Source organism: Amphiura filiformis, chromosome 9 (assembly GCF_039555335.1).
Source record: "Amphiura filiformis chromosome 9, Afil_fr2py, whole genome shotgun sequence".
In the NCBI taxonomy this organism is placed as follows: Eukaryota; Metazoa; Echinodermata; class Ophiuroidea; order Amphilepidida; family Amphiuridae; genus Amphiura; species Amphiura filiformis.
The window spans coordinates 38,391,411-38,403,690 of NC_092636.1; the positions used below are offsets into that span (position 1 = coordinate 38,391,411).

A 12,280-nucleotide genomic window follows, 5' to 3' on the forward strand; every position below is an offset into this window, starting at 1 on the left:
TTATAGTTGTACTGAGAATTGAGAAGGAACTTTCGATACTCCAGAAAGAATATAAGAAGAAAAAGAGTAAACATATCTCCCCTCTTAAAAGAGGGAAATATTTCTTCTCTCTTTTGAAAGATTTTTATGAGCTATTCTCTTCCCTTTAGTGTTTGACGCTGAAGACGACACCAGCCGAAGCTCAGCCCTATTGATTTCTCATGGGAAGATCAACTCATGATAACTACATTTCCCGCTTTTAAAATTGATTTAAACCATGGCGGTATACATTCCAATTAAAAGCATTAGCATATTGAAATGTACATTTCAGTTAATGAAAAGTGGTTAGACGTAGGTAGCATATGTAACTCCACCAAGGTAATGTCCTGCTTATTTATAATACTCTATCCTAGTAAATCTGATTAGATTCAAAGAGATTTTTGCTGTCCTTAAGTTGATTAATACTTGTAAATACTGCCCATTTCGTTAATCTGACAAATTGCAGCAACCTTTAAAATAAAACCAATTTACGAAACATATATTACTGCTAAAAGTATCGTGACTGATAATTTGCAGGATCTTGACACCAGCATTTCGTCATAGTTCTTATGATTTCGTTATCTTAGGATCTTGACACCAGCATTTCGTCATAGATCTGATGATTCCGTTAGCTTTTATGACCCGCTATTAACAAGTCTTCTTTGAAAAACAATTCACCCGTTCTTAAACATGTTAAAATGTGCATTTCTGCAAATCACAGTCAGAGCTTTATAATTTTAGGTTGGTATGACATTCGTTACTTGGTTATTTATCAATTGCACTGATAGTCATATGCAATTCCAATACAATATTATATTTCTATAGACCTATTCCAGTAAAAAATCGCAAATATTATACTAAGAGAAATATGTAATGTACATCAAGGCTATATGCGACCAGAATAAGAGACGGCGTGGCCTTTAGGCAAAGATTTTACTAGTCTGACCTTGAAACGACTTTGACGAATCCTTTCATATTAAAAATAACAGTAAGTCATCTCTTAACGCTTAATATCAGGTGCAACGGCCGGGTTTGTCTTAAACCATTAAATTTGCATCGAATTAGGATTTTTTAAACAAATGTTTGCATTACTTTTACCCCTTTCGGATTTCCTTTCCGTTTTCAGAGTTCTGAATACTTATATTATACAAAAGCTTTCTTTAAATATTATACAGATATTACATGGCTATGAGCGTGATAGTACAAAATATATCATGAGGTCAAATTTTGACTTTTCTACACCTCAGGAAATAGATCAGTCAAAATTTGACCAAATGACATAGTTTTTACTATTACACGAATATTGGCATGTAATATTTGTTTTATATCATGATATCACATGGTTTCTTTTCATGCCATGTGATGGTAAAAACTATCACACGGCTAAAGTCACTGTAATCATGATATAAAAGCATAATTAATACTCCATCGATTTTTCCATTTATTTCAATTCCATTTTATAATTCGACTATGTCAAAGAGCCAACACAATGCTTATTTTTAACCGAAATTGTAAAACACTAACAATGGCTGGAGACAACGCCGAAGCTCTGTTTATGTCAGGTCAATAATACAAAATAATTAAAGCATCCTTGAAATTTTTGCACATGAACACAATTAACATGTACTCTATATATCTAGTCAAAATTGTACAAGTCTATAAACACAGGTTATAACCGTATGTGTTTAAATTCTGTTTTAACTCAAGGCTGATTAATCTAAGATATATAGAGAATATATTACATGAGCCCATGTAAATGTCGTCATATCATAAAACCCACGTATACATGCTTTGTTTAACCGTGTATGATATGCGCATCAATTTATTATTATTGTTATTACTTGTGAATGGGTATATCTTTGGGCATGGTTGGATGTATATTTACTGCTTCATTTAACCCATAATTATTTATGTGTGTGAATATGCTAAGCAATCCGTTTCATCTATCTTAGGATTATACGTACACACCACATTCTAATATGCTGACTCTATTTTAGGAATAATGTGCAGATTGTATGTTAGCCTTTATGTCTTGACACCAGGCATTACATTATATGCCGTATACAGAGGGACACCCCATCCAATCAAACACACCATCAATCAATTAATCTAAACCACTTGCAAGAGAATTTCTTTCGCGAGTTATATAGATCTAACCAGTCATTGCCCTATGTATTGTCTCCACCTAATGGTTTATTGTTGCTCTTTTTAACATAAATCGTTAGATCCACATTACAGTTTTAGTTATAATATTTTTATTTACCGTAATTGTATATTTGCATAATTAACTATTAGAGCTGCATGATTGAACAACAGTGTGCTTAGTTGAAGAAAATATCTACAGTTTTTAATAATATTTTTGTATGCACTGGGTCGGATCTTGTCGATATTGTTATTTAAGTCGGTTGGTATTTGAGTAGTTTCAACAGAATGCCCTCCGTGAACTGCGAGGAGGACGCATATCTGTCACAAGCCCTTACATGTTGATTGCTCACAGCCTCCTTTTGAAGGTAAGGGTTACCCTAGACACAATTCTTAGCATTCAAATACGAATCTAGTGCTTCTGAAAAGGTTATATTCTGAAGACTATGTCTCCCATGATTTGGTGTGCTTCTATAATGGGTGCTGTGTGCTTTAACATGCGACTAAAGCATTTCTTACTGAGAGTTTATGCGAAACTCCACTTTATCCTAAGATGTCAAATTATAGTCAAAATCTAAACAGACAACACAATCAAGATATTAAATAGCAGTGACATTTTAGTAGTACTAAAGCTTCATAAAATGTCTTAATATGAACATGCTTATCATAATGGTTTTATGTAGGCTATGTGCTGATTGAAATGTCTTAAATATTTGAAACTAAATTTGCTCTCCTTCGTATTATTAAGAATGGGGACAATAACAATAGGTCTTGTCATCTACAATCAAAGTAACTGTGACAGGTTGTACTGCCTTACTTAAACTACAGTGATTGCAAATCAAGCTGAGTCTGGAATCGGATTTCCATTCTTAAGCACTGATTATGTTTGTTTGCACCAAAGAGGAAATATCATGCTATTCCCTGGTACAACCTAGAAGCGCTTTACTTTGAAATTCAATTATGTTATATGATACTGAAATAGATTCCTGTTATTTTTGCTGCTAAGACCCTATGAACTCAATTTACCAGTAATAACTCCATTTTAGTTCCGATGTGACACCCTGGGATATTTGAATGTTGTTATTGTTTGCAGGCAAAACATAGCCTTGCGTCGTTATACTTGGTATGTTGCGTCTACGTGGCCTGTCTACCGTACATACATATCCCAAGGAATTATAACAATACGTTAACTAGCAAACCTAACCTATAGGGCGTTACTTTATTCAAATATACGTATTATGGCGAAATAGTCATCCGGCAAATCTATAGCGCAACTACGATATGATTATTTAGTCATGCATAAAGGTTTATAATAAATATTGAAAAATTTGTTAAACATTTGAAACTAAATTTGCTCTCCTTCGTTAATATTATTAAGAATGGGGACAATAACAATAGGTCTTGTCATCTACAATCAAAGTAACTGTGACAGGTTTTACTACCTTACTTAAACTACAGTGATTGCAAATCAAGTTGAGTCTGGAATCGGATTTCCATTCTTAAGCACTGATTATGTTTGTTTGCACCAAAGAGGAAATATCATGCTATTCCCTGGTACAACCTAGAAGCGCTTTACTTAGAAATTCAATTATGTTATATGATACTGAAATAGATTCCTGTTATTTCTGCTGCTAAGACCCTATGAACTCAATTTACCAGTAATAACTCCATTTTAGTTCCGATGTGACACCCTGGGATATTTGAATGTTGTTATTGTTTGAAGGCAAAACATAGCATTGCGTCGTTATTAATACTTGGTATGTTGCGTCTACGTGGCTTGTTAACCATACATAATACATATCCCAAGGAATTATAACAATACGGTAACTAGCAAACCTATAGGGCGTTACTTTATTCAAATATATTATGGCGCAATAGTCATCCTGCAATGAATGCCCTGTTGGAGGTTGAACACAGGGATTTTTAGTAGCTCACCCTTTCAAATCTATAGAGCAACTACAATATGATTATTTAGTCATGCCTAAAGCTGTATAAAAATGTTGAAATTTTGTTAAATATTTGAAACTAAATTTGATCTCTTAATATTATTAAGAATGGGGGCAATAACAATGGGTCTTGTTATTTACGATCAATGTAACTCTGACAGGTTCTACCTTACTTAAACTACAGTGATTGGAAGTCAAGTTGAGTCTGGAATCGGATTTCCATTCTTAAGCACTGATTATGTTTGTTTGCACCAAAGAGGAAATATCATGCTATTCCCTGGTACAACCTAGAAGCGCTTTACTTTGAAATTCAATTATGTTATATGATACTGAAATAGATTCCTGTTATTTCTGCTGCTAAGACCCTATGAACTCAATTTACCAGTAATAACTCCATTTTAGTTCCGATGTGACACCCTGGGATATTTGAATGTTCTTATTGTTTGAAGGCAAAACATAGCCTTGCGTCGTTATTAATACTTGGTATGTTGCGTCTACGTGACTTGTCTACCATGCACATATCCCGATGAATTATAACAATACGTTTAACTAGCAAACATATAGGGCGTTACTTTATTCAAATATATTATGGCGAAATAGGCATCGGCAATGAATGTCCTGTTTGGAGTTTGAACACCGGGAATTTTAATAACACACCCTTTCAAATCTATAGCGCAACTACAATATGATTATTTAGTCATACATATATAAAGCTTTATAATAATGTTGAAATTTTGTTAAATATTTGAAACTAAATTGGATCTCCTTTATATTATTAAGAATGGGGACAATAACAATGGGTCTTGTTATTTACGATCAAAGTAACTCTGACAGGTTTTACTACCTTACTTAAACTACAGTGATTGCAAATCAAGTTGAGTCTGGAATCGGATTTCCATTCTTAAGCACTGATTATGTTTGTTTGCACCAAAGAGGAAATATCATGCTATTCCCTGGTACAACCTAGAATTTTTTTACACTTTACTTAGAAATTCAATTATGTTATATGATACTGAAATAGATTCCTGTTATTTCTAACCTAAGACCCTATGAACTCAATTTACCAGTAATAACTCCATTTTAGTTCCGATGTGACACCCTGGGATATTTGAATGTTGTTATTGTTTGAAGGCAAAACATAGCCTTGCGTCGTTATTAATACTTGGTATGTTGCGTCTACGTGACTTGTCTACATCCCAAGGAATTATAACAATACGGTAACTAGCAAACCTATAGGGCGTTACTTTATTCAAATATATTATGGCAATGAATGTCCTGTTGGAGTTTGAACACCGCAATTTTTTTTGTAGATCACCCTTTCAAATATAGGACAAATAAAATAATATTTTCATATAATAATTAAATTTGATATTTTATCAAAATAAATATGTTATGCTTAAAATTGTGTATAGTCAATAGTAAAACAAAAACCAAAGGTAACTTCACGAAACTGTCCTACAATCAGATATGTCTTAATTTTAGAAATTGCGCTTTTAGGTATCCCAGATTCTGAAATATTCTAGATGGATGTTAGTAACCATGGCAATATGTAGCCAATGTCAACATGACTCGGAATTAACTTGAGTTTGATTTGAACGATTTATGTTACATTATTACTGAACAATCGATGAAAGACCCGTACCTGTCAATTTTCCTTAATACAAAAGAAGACATTTAGAACAATGCATTATTCGCCTAAAGAATATTGACAATTTAGTACGAGCCTGTACGTATGTAATGGATTACTGTATCCGGTTTAATATCCTTGAGAATGTACTTTCTTTTACATATTTATTGGAAAATTTGTCAACATATCTGTTTATCAATTTTTGTTCCAAACCAATGTTGCCAATTTCACGGGTGGTTTGACAAACTAGGATGCTTCAAGGCCAATGGGCCATTACATTTATCTGTCGATGTTGTTACGGGGTGACATTATTTGTAATCATGTGTTACAATACATGGATGCGTTGTTTCTTGAACTCAAGGCACAATGCAAGTGTTCAAGTCCTGAATGTGATTATTCTGGAAAGATAATTTTAAGATCCATCTATGAATTGAGTTTGAAACGTAATTTTATACATTTATTTGATGAAATGTTCCGACTTCAGATTATATTCTTAAATCCGAAATTAAAAGATTCATAAAAGTGTTTCTGTATCAAAAATAGTTTTCACTTATTTGGTTGGTTTCCTTAACTATGACAATAACACCGCAATTTTAGCAGATCACCTGTTTAAATCTACAGGTCAACTAAAATATAATTATATTTCCGTATAATATTTGTTTTTGTCAAATCAAATACTGCTTAAGATTGCTAACTATACCGTGTTACTTAAATAAATAAAGTAAAAACACAAATCAAAGGTCATATTAAAGTTCACAAAGTTGCCTTACACTCAGATTGTGTCCTACATATAGAAATGACGCCTTTAGGATAGTAACATGTAACCTATGGCAACATGACTCAGAATTATGATCGATATTGAGGATTTTCAGTCACATTACTACCGAATAATGGATGACAGACATATATACCTGACATTACATACAGAAAGAAGAATTTAGAATAATCCATCATTCGGCTATTAAAACACAAAAGATTATTGACAATTAGTATGACGCTTATGAATAGGCCGCAGTTACTGACCTTCGATATTGATATTAATGTATCCGGTTTTACATCTTTGAAAATGTCCTTTTTTTGACATTTTATTTGCACATTTTGTCACCACATTTGTTCCAAACCGATGTTGCCAATTTCACGGGTGAATTGACAAAATAGGATGCTTCATGGTCAATGGTGCAATTACACTTGCCTGTCGAATAGTTACGGGTGATATTGTCTTTTAACTGTGTGTTACGCTACATCATCCATGTGGGTGCTTTTATCTTTCTTCAAGGCACAATGTATGCCAAATTCGTGGATGAGAATCTTTGGTAATTAATATTATTAAAATAATCCTTTTATTAATTTACTTTAAAACGTCTTTATTTGATGAAATCTTATTTGATGAAATGTTCCCACTTTAGGTATGAATTCTCAATTCTGAAATTGAAAATGACGAAAGTGTACCTGTATCAAAAATAACTTAATATATTTGGTAGATTGTCTCAACTATGAAAATGATATGCTAATAAGAAAATAATGTGAAAAATGAATCTGGCAAAACACACTATAAACCAATATCCAACACCCACATGTGACTTGAAATTAAAATTGTGATAAAATAGTTGGTTGTTTTCATACGGCGTCAATGATGTGTTAGTATCTTGCTGCCGGTGAACACGTACAGTACTGACATTCTAAATAACAAGCAAATTCAGCATAGAATATTATTAGTAAATTACATTATAGTAGAGTTTATAGCGAGCAGTCAACATATGCAAACTAAAGGGTTGTAGGTTATTGAATGTTGCTTTGAAGGTTTAATAATGAATTGGTTCTGACTCGTCCGTAATACGCTCCAGGGTACTGGTCTACAAGCAATAAATTTAGTTACATATTTTTACTTTAAATAAATTAAATAATTTACTTGAATTGCAACTTTCAAAGCATAAATTATAAATTGTAAATTGTATCACTTAAAAATATACAATATGTTAGGCACTATAATAAATATTTTTAAAAAAAGGGTATGGATACTGAGACTAAAAATCGTCTCAAGTGTCAGGTGTGATAAAATGTGTGTTATACAAAGTTTAATAAAACTCAAATTCATAGAAAATGCATTTTACATTGGTATACATATATCTCAACAAATCCTTTGCATAGTATCATACTTAATCTAATATTCTTTCATTATGCAATACTAAAGGCGACAAATTAATTAGGAACAAGTGCATGTCCGGTTAGTATTTTTTGATCTGATTCTTGCTATAGAGGTAACCGTCTTTGTCACATCGATCCGTGTCAACAAGGAAGGCCGGGCTAGTTCGCCGCTAGTGTTTGCAGCGTGGCTTCAACGATTACCTGCAATTATTACTTTTGCTGTTGTGATAAGCCTTAAAATACTCAACACTGTTATTTGCTCACGATCGTGACATTTGGGATATTATTAAACTGTCTTCCGTGTATGTATGATTCAGCTAACATCGTGTACAAACCGGTATGACCGTGACTTACGTTACGATATTTGGTAGTCCAAATGTCAGGTTGATGAACAACAGTCAACCATGACAAAATTGCCTCTCCTATTTACATAAGTGACATGGTCCATATTCAATTATCCTCATTGTTGTCTGTTAAAAGGCGTTTTCGATTTTGACATGTTTTTCCAGAGAACTTCATTGATCACTTTCATCAATTACTATCGATTAATTTGTTTTGAATTGAAATTGTTTCCTCTTGGCCAATCTTTGTCTATCCGTATGTCTTACACTCTGTGAATAGGTAGAACACGTTTCACTATGTATTTTTTATAGCCAAAATAAATAACTGCGACATGAATAGGGGTCTCCCATACTCTTCAGACTCTCAATATGTGACTGGCATAAATGGACTATAATGTCAGCATTTTCACGTTTTGAGATAATGGACAGACAACTTTTCCTCAAAATAAACTTTACATTGATATATTATAACAGATCCCTGTTGCTTGTTTGCAATATAGTAAAAATCAGTCAAATAGTTAGGGATCTTTTGTTTTCTATTGTTTTGTTTTTTGTTTTTATTTTTTTTTTTTTAGAGATGTTCAATGGATCATACCTCGATAAGCTCTGCCAACCCATTCGTGGCGGACGGTCAATTATTTCATCATCCATATAGTATCATCCAAAAGATACGCTAATGCTATTCTAGAAATACTTAAAATGTTTAATCATTGTTAACGATATACAAAATTACTGGGCACATGCCTTTATATTATGATACACATTACCATAACTTAACTGCTCTCTTCATTCTACAACATGCGCGTAACATAAGAATGTTTTACACAATAAATAGCTTGGGCAAGTCATATTGTTACGCTCTCTTTACATAAATAGATAAATAAGTCAATCTATATTCACGATAAGTAAGCTACAACAGACGTGTAATATTAAACGATTGACATTTTTCATTATTGTTCTTGAGGTTTCTGTGACAACTAATTTACATTTTATATATATTTTCTTGCTCAACCAAATAAATTATTACTATCTTATAATAGTAATCTTATTATTACTATAGTATTATTATCTCTGAGACTGGTATACCTGATCGTTATTGTTCAAATTTGGTTAGTTGCATAAGATCGAATAACCCTGTAATCGAAAATATCAATATTATATTTAAGCAAGTAAGCGCAATATTCGGAAATCGAATCATGAATACAATGATTGAAACATGCAGAATATTTGATTTGGCATTTTTACTACGTATTCAGTATTGATGTAAAAACATTTAAAACTGCGTAGACACCATGGGAAGCTAGTACATGTGATGTTATTTTGATCTCTTCCAAAGTGTACCGTCACGCAAGCGTACAAAATACCAAATAAGTGAAGGCATTATATTCATTAAGTTGGAAAAAGGAGCACACATTGCTACCAGCAAATGCAACGTAACTTTTATTTACCATACAAGGTTTTCCGGACCCGAGGGCTGATTTTATCTCTCGTCATCCGTGGCCTTAAAGTTGAAATGTCTTTTTTCATTTGGTCATGAAAAATAAAAAACAGAACAGTCTGCCTTAGGAGAACATGCAAATAATTATCACAGGGTATTTCAAGGCATCCCATGTTTAGAGTCACTCAGGAGTGTATTCCTCACTTTCCTGCAAGCTCTACGGAATAAACAACATTGGGTTATTCCATTCGAAATCCACACCCCCTGTGGAAGACATGACCTTAATCTTCAACACAGGGAGTTTGAATTTCAAATGGGGTTACCTGAATGAGTGACTCCATTTGAAATCTATACTACCTATGTGGGGGATTAAATTCATGGAATCATTCTTTCTATGAACTTCAACTGGAATAGCTCATGGGTTGTTGTACTGCAGAGACGGAATAACCAGCACCCCGTGACTATTAATTTTAGGTCAATAAATAAACACCCGTCAGCAATAATGCTCGAATACTTGGAGTAGGCCGTACAATGTATTAGTACATAGGATATATGGATATGTTGTGACTGATAGGGAGTTCTAATTTATATTTGGGCCAATACTTACAGGTAATTTGCATCACGGCAACTCCACCGTATTCTATTCCACCAGTCAGGTATCGGAAACAGATATACGGAGATTTCTTTACAATATTCATAAGATCAAGATATGTAATACGAACTAATGTGTCGAAATAAAATTAATTTTATTCATAAAATATGTGTATATTAAAAAGAGTTGGTTTTCAAACTATTGCCAATATTTTATATTATACGTGGAAGAACATCCAGAGGATTACTCGTATCATCCAGCGATGAGTAACCCAGGTCAAAGACCACATTAAACAAACAAACCAACACACGTGGAAGGAACGCCGTATTTACAATTTCTTGGTTCATAAGATTTCCCTTGATAAATCTGAAAAAATGACCCTTTAATCTAGGCTACTCTTATGGTGTGGTCTTAAACTCTTAAATCATTAGCGTTGAATTTCTACTGGGAATTAATTACAAAAGGTTATAAACAAGGTACCCATAAGAGCTTTTAATCTTACTTCAATTGACCCCTTTGACAGTGTTATTATTATTTCAGTATATTTAAATATGTCAGAATTCATCCAAGGTATTATAAGATCAACTGAACCTCAGTAGTGGACAGGAGTTTGTACCATGTCATTGACAGAACTATTCGTCAATATGAATAGCTTAGAAAGGTATTTTGGTATCATGATTCCATCATCATCATCATTTAAAAATGTCGATGAGAATATTGGCAACGAATACACGAATCAAAGGCACGGCAAGATACTTAAAAAACGATAGTTATGTATTGAATTATTGACATTCGCATTGATATTTTCAATTGATACATTAGTAGTCAAATAACCTAATCTACATCACGAGTGTTTTTGACAACGCATCTATAGATAAAGTGATTCATTTTTGAGTGTGCACATAACAATTCCACCAGTTACCATGGTAACGAATATGTATACATTCATGCAGAATGCAAGGAAACTACTATTAAATGTTCTCTAAGCAACTTTTGATATTCCTCGAATGAATACAGTAGTGGCTTGTTCAAACTAACATAATTTAATAGGCAATCAAAATGATAAGTTGAACGAGTGTCTCTACTATATAGTCTTTAACACATTGCGTAATCATGCAAACAGACTTTAACTATTCTCTTTTAGTTTAGGCCTATATGTTACTCTCTAGCATTTTAAGTGTTCTTCGATATGTTAAAAGGTTCTGAAGAGTCTATTCACTGCATTTCCATCGTTCACAGAAACCGTGTGCTCTGTTTCGTTTTTCTGAAAATTGTAAATGACACAAGTGTGAGACTCCTTTTCAACCTATTCAATTTCGAGCTGGCGGGTCCTTACGGGGCCAAAGGTATAGATGAAGATGTCTTGGTTAACCATATAAGACAGTTGGGTAATTGGTGCTAAAATCAATCGATCATCCAATGCGTTAAGCAATACTGACATTCAATTGTTCCACCTTGAGGGAACAACATGAAACTAGTGACCTTTCTAATTTTTTACTCACGCCTTAACCTAACACTTTCTTAAATCACAAGACTTACCATAACAGACAGCGTTAATCAAGGTGTCGTTGGATATAAAGCACCCTTGTCATATGGAGGCTCTTTTCTATCTATTGGGGATATTAATCCATCTAAATCGGTTATGTACACGGTAGCTGGTTCAGTTCAGTTATTTTAACTACTATCTACAGAAGTAATCTTTTCATACGGTTCATGAGCAAACATATAAGCTGCCATGTTTTTGTTTTGGCCAGTACGTCAGCAAGTATATGAAATAATCCCCATATCGGTATCCATTCGGTTGGAGTGATATAAAATGAGATACATTTATTTCGATAGAGAACATTATTATCTTCATATTACTTTGTATTTTAAACTGAGTGTACATACATATTAGAAAGTTATCATTCTGACTGGCATATGTTATCGATATAATAACATCTGAATATAATCATGACACATTGATTTTTACAATATATATACATGTCTTCTTTAAATGAGTGATATTACTTGAATAGGCACACTTTCCTA

The 12,280-nt window shown here is 33.1% G+C and overlaps 1 protein-coding gene across 6 annotated transcripts in view; it reads left to right on the plus strand.

The window, feature by feature from the left end:
* LOC140160964 (glycine receptor subunit alpha-4-like) overlaps positions 1 to 12,280 on the plus strand; it is a 243,472-nt gene that overhangs the window by 160,358 nt on the left and 70,834 nt on the right. The window lies entirely within an intron of this gene.